The following is a 9,342-nucleotide window of genomic DNA, read 5'->3' as shown; positions in this document are numbered from 1 at the left end:
GTTCCACACCAACACTCAGTCTTCAGGGTTACGATGCCTCTTCCTCATTTCCATCCCCGAGATGAGCCCTGCAAGTGTTGAGGGCTGGGGGACAGTTTTCTCTCCTTGCTCCTATACTATTGCAAATGGTTGTCCTGCAGCGTTTGGCCACCCCATCCGCCATCTGCACAGGAGGGAGAGGAGGCTTCCAGACGTGTGTGCTTGGGGCATTTTCCATCAGCAGATCATGGCTCAAGTCCTTGGGTTCTGGCTTCTCACATGGGAGATCCAGATGGGTCTCCCATCTTTCCTTAGCTTGGCCTAGCCCTGGCTATTGGGGATAACTGAGGAGTGGACCAGTGATGAAATATTCTCTCTCTTTCTCTCTCTCTCTCTCCTCTCTTTCTTTCTGCCTTTCAAATAAAAATGAAAAATGAATAAATTTTACAAAATAAGAGTGAATCCCCCAGGTATTTGGCACAGTGTTTCTCAGATTGGGGGATTCAGATGGCACCAGGGTTGTGCTGGGGTACCAGTGCTGCTCTATGAGGCTCCGGGGCTTCTGGCTGCTGAAGGACTGGGGTCTGTTCAGGACTGGGTCCTGCAGAGCTTCCGGGCACACACTCCTCCCCTCACCTTTCTTCCTAGGACCCTCACCCTTCTCCTGGTCCTGGCAGCTGGCAGGAGGAGCAGGGAATGCTCGGAGATCGGGGCTCTGGGCTCCTGGTCCTCATGCCCTCCCTCCTGTCCTATGCAGGAGAGCAGAAGCTGTGGGGAAGGCCCAGATGGGAAGCCGAGGCTCTGAGAGGGAAGAAAAAGGCAGAGCGCGAGTCAGTCTGCCTCAGTGGGTCCCACATCGGTGATTTGCTTAGTCACCAAACACTTCCTTTTGATGAGGGGGGTTAGTTTTTGGAGCTGTTCCACAAATCTATTCTGAGAAAGCAGCGAATGGAGCCGGTGGGACAGTGCCCTGTTTCCTTGCCGGGGTGCTGAGAGGGGGCGCTGGCCTCTCACCTCACAAGCCACTCTTGGGGATGAGACATCACTAACTCAGAGCCTAGGGAGACTGCACTTCCAAGTGTGGGTGCTGCTGCTCTCTGTGCAGCCCCCAGCCTTACCAGGACACGTGACAGAAGGACAAAGGCCAGCCAGGGACACAGGGAGACAGGTGTGTCTGCAGCTCTCAGCTCTGTGCTAGCCTCTCGCTCGTTCAAGTCCTAGCACCTCCACTTCCCATGGCCTGGGAAGGCAGCGGAAGGTGGGTCAAGCTCTGAGAGCCCTGCACCCGTGAGGGAGGCCGAGAAGAAGCTCCTGGCCAGCCCAGCTCCAGCAGTCGCAGCTGGCTAGGGGAACGAACCAGTGGATGGAAGATCTCCCTCTCTCTGTCTCTCCCTCTCCCTCTCTGTAATTTGACCTTTGAAATTAAATTTTTAAAATTTATTAAAAGAGTCTCCCAAAGACACCGATGACGCTCTTGGATTTAGACTGGCCTAAACCTCGCTATTATGGCTATCTGGAGAATGAGCCAACAGATGGAAGATGTCTCTCCGTAACTCTTCCAAGATTAATGAAAAAAATCTTATAAAATGAAAAAAGTCCCCCAGTCTCAGCCAGAATCCTTAATTCAGACTCAGCTACAACTTATCAGGCAATGCTATTTGGAGTTGTCCAGGAAATTAGCCTCTCAGTAGACATTCAGGAACCTCCCAATAGGACCCCCAAATAATTCACAGAAATAAGGGGCTTCAGTTGCAGAGTTTCTTTTTATAAAATGAAAGGCAATATTCAAGAGTTCAAATGATCTCTGTGACCGTGTGCTTATCCCTTTGCCCTCCCTCGCTGGGACACGTCCTCTGAGCAGGAATAGTTCACTGTGCAGCTGACATTTCACTAGGGGCTGGTGATGTCACATAGCAGGTGGAGCTGCATGCCAGCCTCCCACGGCACCACACGGGGTTCAAGTCCCTGCTGCCCTGTTTCCTGTCCGCTTCCTGCTGCTGCACCTGGGAGAGCAGCAGAGTTGACTCAAGTGCTCAGACCCCTGTCACCCACACCATGTGGGAGACCCAGAGGGAGTTTCAGGCTTCTGGCTTTGACCTTGGCTCAGCCCTGGCTGCTGTAGCCATTTGGGGAATGGGTCAACAGATGGTAGCAACCTTTTTTTTTTTTTTTTCTTCTCTCTTTCACTTTCTCTCTGTACTGCTGTCTTAAAAAAAAAAAAAAAAAAAAAAAAAAAGCCTACCTGACAATCATAGTCACCTGGGACTCTAGAGTCCCAAATCCATCTTTTGAAGTTGGGATATTACAACTGGGGGTCAGGACAAAATAAACCTGTTTAGGAACATCCCAGGGCCTGGGAAAGGCTTGTGGCCAGAAGAGCTGGGGAGCATGCGCAGGCCATTTATGGTGCAGTCAGATTTGTTTTTTTTTTAAGATTTCTTTATTTTTGAAAGAGTTAGAGCAAGAGAGAGAGAGAGAGAGAGATCTTCCTTTCCGCTGAGTGGAACCTCCAAGTGGCTGCAGTGGCCAAGCCTGGGCCAGCCAAAGCCAAGGGCCAAGAGCTTCATCCAAGTCTCCCACATGAGTGACAGGGGCCTAAAGCTCTGGGCCATCTTCCGTTGCTTTTCCCAGGCATATTATCAGGGAACTGGATCAGAAGTGGAGCAGCCAGGCCCCGAACTGGCCCTCACAGAGGATGCTGGTGTCACAGTGCTGGCTCTGTGTTGTCAGCTTTTTGAGAGCATGCACTTGGCTGAAGTTCACCCAATGGTCAAAGGAGAGAGGTATGCCCTGCCATTGGTGATCTGAGGCCTAAGGTGGGGCAGCCAGTGGAGAGTCCCAGTGCCAGGAAGGCGGATCTGCAGATGCACCAAGCCCAGCTGGCAGGTCTGTAGGGCATAGGGTGGGCTGCCCTGAGAAAAGTGTGACTGGGAGGAGAGCATTGCAGCATGGAGGCGGGGCGGGGTGGGGAATGTGCAAAGGCTAGGGAAGTAGTGAGAACGCCGCTCTCTGGAGGAGCCCGGAGAGAAATCCCAAAGCAATGGGACAGCCAGGAACCAGGCCCAGAGAGTCCCAGGCACAGATGCAGGTGAGCTCTTCTTAACGGTGTGGGGACCAGTCCGACTCAGGGCGGTAGCGGTGTTGTCAGCTCTCAGAGCCTCAGAATCCTAATGTGAAAGCAAAGGGTCCGGAGGTGCCCCTGCTTCCTGTCTCACCCTTCCTTCTGTCTCATCCCATACTCAGCACAAAGTCCACCATGCTCAGCATGGACCTGTGGTTCTTACAGCTGCCACCCCACACATACCAGTTTTCTGCCTTCTCCCTTGTCTGCTCCGGAAGATAGCAAAGAGAGTGCTTACTGTCCGTTTGCAACTGACCCACCAGTCAGCAGTGGTTGTTGAGTCGGAGGCTGAACAAATACCTACCTCATGCATTGTAGGAAGTTGGACGGGAAGGAGCCAGCACAATGACTCAACTGGCAATCCTCCGCTTACAAGCACCAACATCCCAAGGGGTCACTGCTTTGTGTCCCATCCAGCTCCCTGCTTGTGGTCTGGGAAAGGAATAAAGGAGAGTCCAAAGCCTTGGGACCCCACACCCATATGAGAGACCTGGAGGAAGCTCCTGGCTGAGGCTTCGGGTTGGCTCAATTCTGGCTGTTTTGGCCATTCAAGGAGTGAACTGGCAGGTGGAAGTTCTTTCTCTCTGTAAATCTGCTTTTCCAAAAAAAAAAAAAAAAAAAAAAAAAAGATAAATCTTAAAAAAAATGTTGGAAGAACAGATTTGTACATAGCACTGGGTCCAGAGAGCGCTTAGCTAGTGGAAGCGTGCTCATTCCTCGCCAGCCCGGTTCCTCCCAGGACACTGCTTTCCCCGGGCCCCCAAGGACCCACTAGAGCCCCCAGCCCACTGGCCAGCACCACACTCTGTGCCTGAGCTTAGCCTGGAGGCGGCTCTGTGACGTCCTGTGGGAGGAGATGGCCACCCCTTGCTGAACCGATGGGTTTTGATCAGTTGGTGCCTCTTAGATTGAATCATTGACCTGGTTTCTCTGGATGCTGGGGGTGGTCAGGGCTCTGAGTGTGGCCATCACATCCAGTGGTGTCATACACAGGCCCAGCCATGTAATGAATTAGGACAGAAAAGCAAGTGCTTCCCTGAGCCTTGACTGATGTGCCATGGTCCTGTGACCTTGACAGACCATGCTGACTGGGACATCTTGGCTGGGAGCGCCTGCCAACTGCCTCCAGCGGGGTTCCGGACTCCCAGTGACGCTGTCTGGTGCTGTCCGGAGCACAGCAGCCCAGGTGACCTTCGGCAAGGATGTTCTGCTTCTGCCAGGAGCTTGAATGGTTCAGCAGAGACACTGCCTTGCTTCCCTGATGAGCCCAAGCTGCACACTGTCAAGGGCCCTTTCAAAGTCACCTAGTTCAGGACTGGTTCTCCTGAGGCTCCAGGGCTGCTAAGGGTTGGGACACAGGCCCGAACTTGAATGTAAAGTGGCCTCTGGGCACCTTTGTAGAGAAAGGACCCGCTGCCCTTTCCAGGCCCTCCTGACCAATATGTGTGCTTCTCTGGCCCAGCCGCAAGAACAACTCACCAAGGTGGTGCGTCAGTGGCCGCTCGGCCTCTGCTTGCAGATCCTGCCCCAGCAGAGTCAGAGGCCCTGGCCCAAGCTCAGTGGGAAACTGATAAACTACAGCACACAGGCTGGTGGAAAGTCAGCAAGCAGCAAAATGTGTTAGCACCGGAACCACAATTGCTGCTGGGAGCACCAGCGCACTGGTCTTTGCTCCTTTACTTTTTACTATTTGTTTAATTAAAAACATTTAGTTTTGTTTTTGTTTATTTGAAAGTCTTAGAAAGAGAGAGAGATTCTCCATCCACTGCCTCACGTCCCACATGCCTGTAACAGCCCGGGCTGAGCCAGGCTGAGGCCGGGTGCTCAGGGACTCATCCTGGTCTTCCACTCCGTGCGAGAGAGACCACACCGGACCCAAGTGTAGGATGTTAGGAGGAGTCTTTTTCAGCCAAGCTTGGTGACAGCAGCTCCAAGAATCACCGCACTTCGTGGCTGGATGTCAGGGATTTTTAAGCATTCTCCAATCAACTTGAGTGGAGCGCAGTACAAAGCACTCAATGAACTCAGATTACACATAGGCTGGCACACTGACAGGGGACCTGGGCATCCCAAGGAGGGCCTTACCTGCGGTGCCAAATGCCTGCCCCCTGTTTGTGTTCTTTATTTGAGAGGAAGGAAGGAGAGAGAATGCTCCCACCCCTCATTCACTGTCCACATGCCTGCAAGCCAGGATGGAAAGAGCCAAGAGGAGCCCACGTGGGAGGCAGGGGCTCTGTCCACGTCTCCCACACGGGAGGCAGGAACACAGTGACGCCAGCCGGCACCATCGCCTGCAAGCGCTGTGTTAGCAGGAAGCTGCAGTCAGGAGCCGGAGCCTGGCGTGGCACCCAAGTATTTGGAGGTGGGATGCAGGCCTCTGGACCAGCATCGTAACTGCTCAGCTGAGTGACTGGCCCTTGCTTTTTTCTTGTGTTGTATTTTCCCAATGGGCCTTGAAAAGGCATGTTAGAAGAGCTTGTGGAAAAGCTCTAAAGGACGGGTTTTATTCCTCTATGATATGTATGTTCCATCAGGTTCCAGACTGCTCTTTCACAGATAGTGTTGAGATGGGAATGGCTTCAGTGCACCTGAACTGCTGTTAAGTTTCACTTCTTGAGAGCTCCATGTGTCCCGAGGGACCACTTCAGGGCGTCCCTCTATTTTTCTATCTCTGGCTTCTGTGCAGGTTTTAAAAATATTTTCACCCAGTTGTTTAGGCGGAGGAGCTCATGTGACAGTGACGAAACTCCTTATTCATAGGCTTTCCTAGAATAAGTTTAATTGACATTAAAATACTTGTGATCAGCTGTTATGCTGTTCTGAATACCCCTCTGGCCTTTTTCAGTCCTGGGTGAACCCACACTGTTTTGGCCTCAAACACAGAAGTTGATTTAGTCACACCAACCTATGGGACCTCAGCGTAGTCAATTGTTTTTGATCCCTGGGGCCGAAGTCTGTGTAGTTTAGAATCTTCTCACATGAAAATGCTGTAGGAAGTTGTTCTCATCCGTGAGAAAACTCATCCTCCTGGTTTGCTCACTGGTGCATTCAAGTCGGGCTTACTGGGGTCCTGCTGTGGTGCAGCGTCCCTTATCAGAGTTGATTGGAGCCCCAGCTGCTCCACTTCTGATCCAGATTCCTGCCAGCGCACATGGGAAAGCTATGCGTGTTCGCCCGGGCACCTGGGCCCTCGCCACCCACACGGGAGATCCGTGTGGAATTCCAGTGTCCTGGCTTCAACCTGGCCCAGCTCTATTTTCACCAGCTGGGGAGTGAATCAGTGGATGGAAGATCTCTATTTCCATCTTCCCTCTCCCTGGGATTCTGCTTTCCAAATGAACAAATCTTTCTTTTAAAAAAAGATTGCCAGTATGTGTAGCAGAAGACCAGTCTGTCCCCCATCCCTTTTGGCTCTTGTACTTGTCAATGGGTATTAAAGCTTAGTTCTATCTAACCAACTCAACCATCCAGCCCTCACAGATGTTGTTGAGTGCCTCTCTGTCTAGCCACCCCAGCCCCCATCCTAGTTTTCATGCCCTCCCATGGGACTAGTGACCCAGGAAGGGGGAACCCACTTTTTCCCTCCCAGGTCTCTCTGTCCTGGTTTATGCACTCTTTAGGCGGGCCTGGTGGGGGTTATTGTGGTCGCCCCAACTAGGCTGCAGCTCCCACTGGTTGATGTAAGGGCCGAACCAGACTGGACTGCAACACCCATTGGTTCCAGTGCAACTCGGGACTGAAAACAGAACCAACCCAGCAATTGAAACCACCAGCTGATCGGGGTGATGGACTGTGCTGGGCCCTGTGCTTGCTAGAACATACAAGAAACTAGTCTGGGAATACCTCAAAGTTTCTTTGGAGATCTCCCCAATTGAACTGCTGGACTCAGAACTCTAACCAAGAAAAGACAGAAGACAGAACAGGTCAATCATTCATCTCAGCTATATGTTGGCAGCGAAACATGAGGCAAACGGAGACTTTATGATGGACCATATCAATCAGTGGACGACCTCATCGAGCGAAACTGGCAGCGATTCATAACTGGAGAACTATTAAAACCACTTGAGCAAATATCTCAGAGCATGCCCCACATCCGGGACTTGGGGTGGGCGGGAAACCGGGTGGGGCTTCTCCCTCAATATCCCCCTTTACCTCAGATACATGATGGAAACAATATGGACATAATAGTATTACCCACTTCCCTATCCCCCTGAACCTTTTTTTTTGTAACCGTAATTAACTATGTAAAGATTATCAACAACAATACAATAAAATAGATTAAAAAGAAAAAAAAGGATTGCAATCCATGCTTGTTCATGTTCAAGAATTCTATAAAAATAAATGAATATGAGCTGTTCTGTCCTTAAATATCTGCCTGATTCCTAACCCTGGTCCTGCCTCTTCCTGGCTGTGCATGCCTAGCTAGCTCAAACAACCTCTCTGGCTGTCCTCCATGGCACATCTGGCCAGACTGTCATGAAGATTTTTGGAAATGAACTGGGTCATGGCATTGCTAGCACATGTAAAGCCGTGTCTTTCTCCTCATGTATTCTCAGTTGTATGCAGTTGAGCAAACTTGCTTTCTGCAGCCTCAGCTCGACACCTCATTGCTGCCTGTCAGAATTCCACCATCTTCTAGGGTGGATGGAAACCTGTCACTGCAGCGTAAAGCAAGCGTTCCGGGCTGCAAGGGCAAGGAGTACCAGTTACACCTGTCAGGATTTTACCACCAGCTCAGACAGTCTCCACAGCCCTTGGGGAAGAAACCCATTCAACTGGCCTTAACAGGTTTACAAGAGTTTGGAAAAGCTAAGAAAAATCCCTTGTTAGGGTTCCCTGGCAGAGCCCGGGCCCAGGAGAACAAAGTTGTGTGGTGTGGTGTGGTCAGAGAGGCTATGGCGGGGCACAGTTCCTCAGGACAAATGTCCAAGTTCCAGGAGAGGCAGGTGAGGCCTGAGAGGGCCAGGAGGGACTCACTGTGGTGCCTCAACATGGCCTATGCCATGGCCCTCCCTCAAAGCCAACCTCACAGTCCACAAAGGCACATCCTAGGAGAAGCTAAGCAGATGCATACTGCTAGTTCAGCCTTCTAAACAAGCTTAGCACACTGGGTAGCCCCCACTATGTAGCATTCTCTGTTCTAGGCCCCTGGCAGTCAACTGTGGGCAAGACACAGTTCCTTCCTTCATGGCTTGCAATCTGCTGGGGAAGCAGACATTAGTCAAAGAAATCTGTAAGCTAAGGCTAGGGACAGGATTTGCTGTAGGAATTAAGATGCTGTTTGGGCTCCTACTCTGCATGTTGCAGTGCCTGGATTCAAGTCTCGGTTGTGATGATTCCAGCTTCCTGCTACCATGTACCTTGGGAGGAGGTGGTGCTGACCCAACTAGTTAGATCCCTGTTGGTCATGCAGGATGCCAGAATTGAGTCCCTTAGCTCCAGGGAAGTCCAGGGAAGTCCAGTCATCTGCAGGCATTTGGAGAGTAAGCAAAATCGTAAAGAATGATACACACTGAGGCCAGCATTGTGGGATGGTGGGTTATGTGGCAGCCTGTTGACGCTGACCATCCATACTGGAGTGCTGGTTTGAGTCCTGGCAGCTTTGCATCCAATCCAGCTTCTACTGAGGTCCCTGGGAAGGCAGCAGAGGAGGGTCTAAGTGCTTGGGTCCTTGCCCTCCGTGAAGGAGACTAGCATTGAGTTCCTGGCTCCTGGCTTCAAACTGGCCCAGCCTTGACCATTGCAACCAGCTACGGAGTGAACGACCAAATGAGACATCTCTGCCTCTCACTCTCTGTGTCACTGTCTTTCAAATATATAAATCTTGATTCTTAGAAAATAAATACTGTTATTTTAAGCAAATTTATGCTTTCTTTCTTTAAGGGATTATTATTATTATTATTATTACTAATTTGAAAGAGTTATACAGAGAAAGTTAGACCTTCAATTGCTGATTTACTCCGCAAGTGGCCACCATAGCCGTACTGGACATTCGAAGCCAGGAGCTTCTTCTAGGTCTCCCATAGCAGTGCAGGGCCATCCTCCACTGCTTTGCCAGGCACATTAGCAGGGAGCTGGAATGGAAGTGGAGCAGCCAGAACCTGAACCGGTACCCACATGGGATGTTGATGTCACCAGCAGCAGCTTCACCCACTACACCACAACACTGACCCCCCCAGGGGGTTACATTTGAGCAGAGACTCAAATTAGGTGATTGTCTGGGTAGAGAAAATTCCAGGGAA

This window comes from Ochotona princeps, chromosome 11, assembly GCF_030435755.1.
Source record: "Ochotona princeps isolate mOchPri1 chromosome 11, mOchPri1.hap1, whole genome shotgun sequence".
Classification (NCBI taxonomy): Eukaryota; Metazoa; Chordata; class Mammalia; order Lagomorpha; family Ochotonidae; genus Ochotona; species Ochotona princeps.
Note: the sequence above shows the minus strand (reverse complement) of the source record.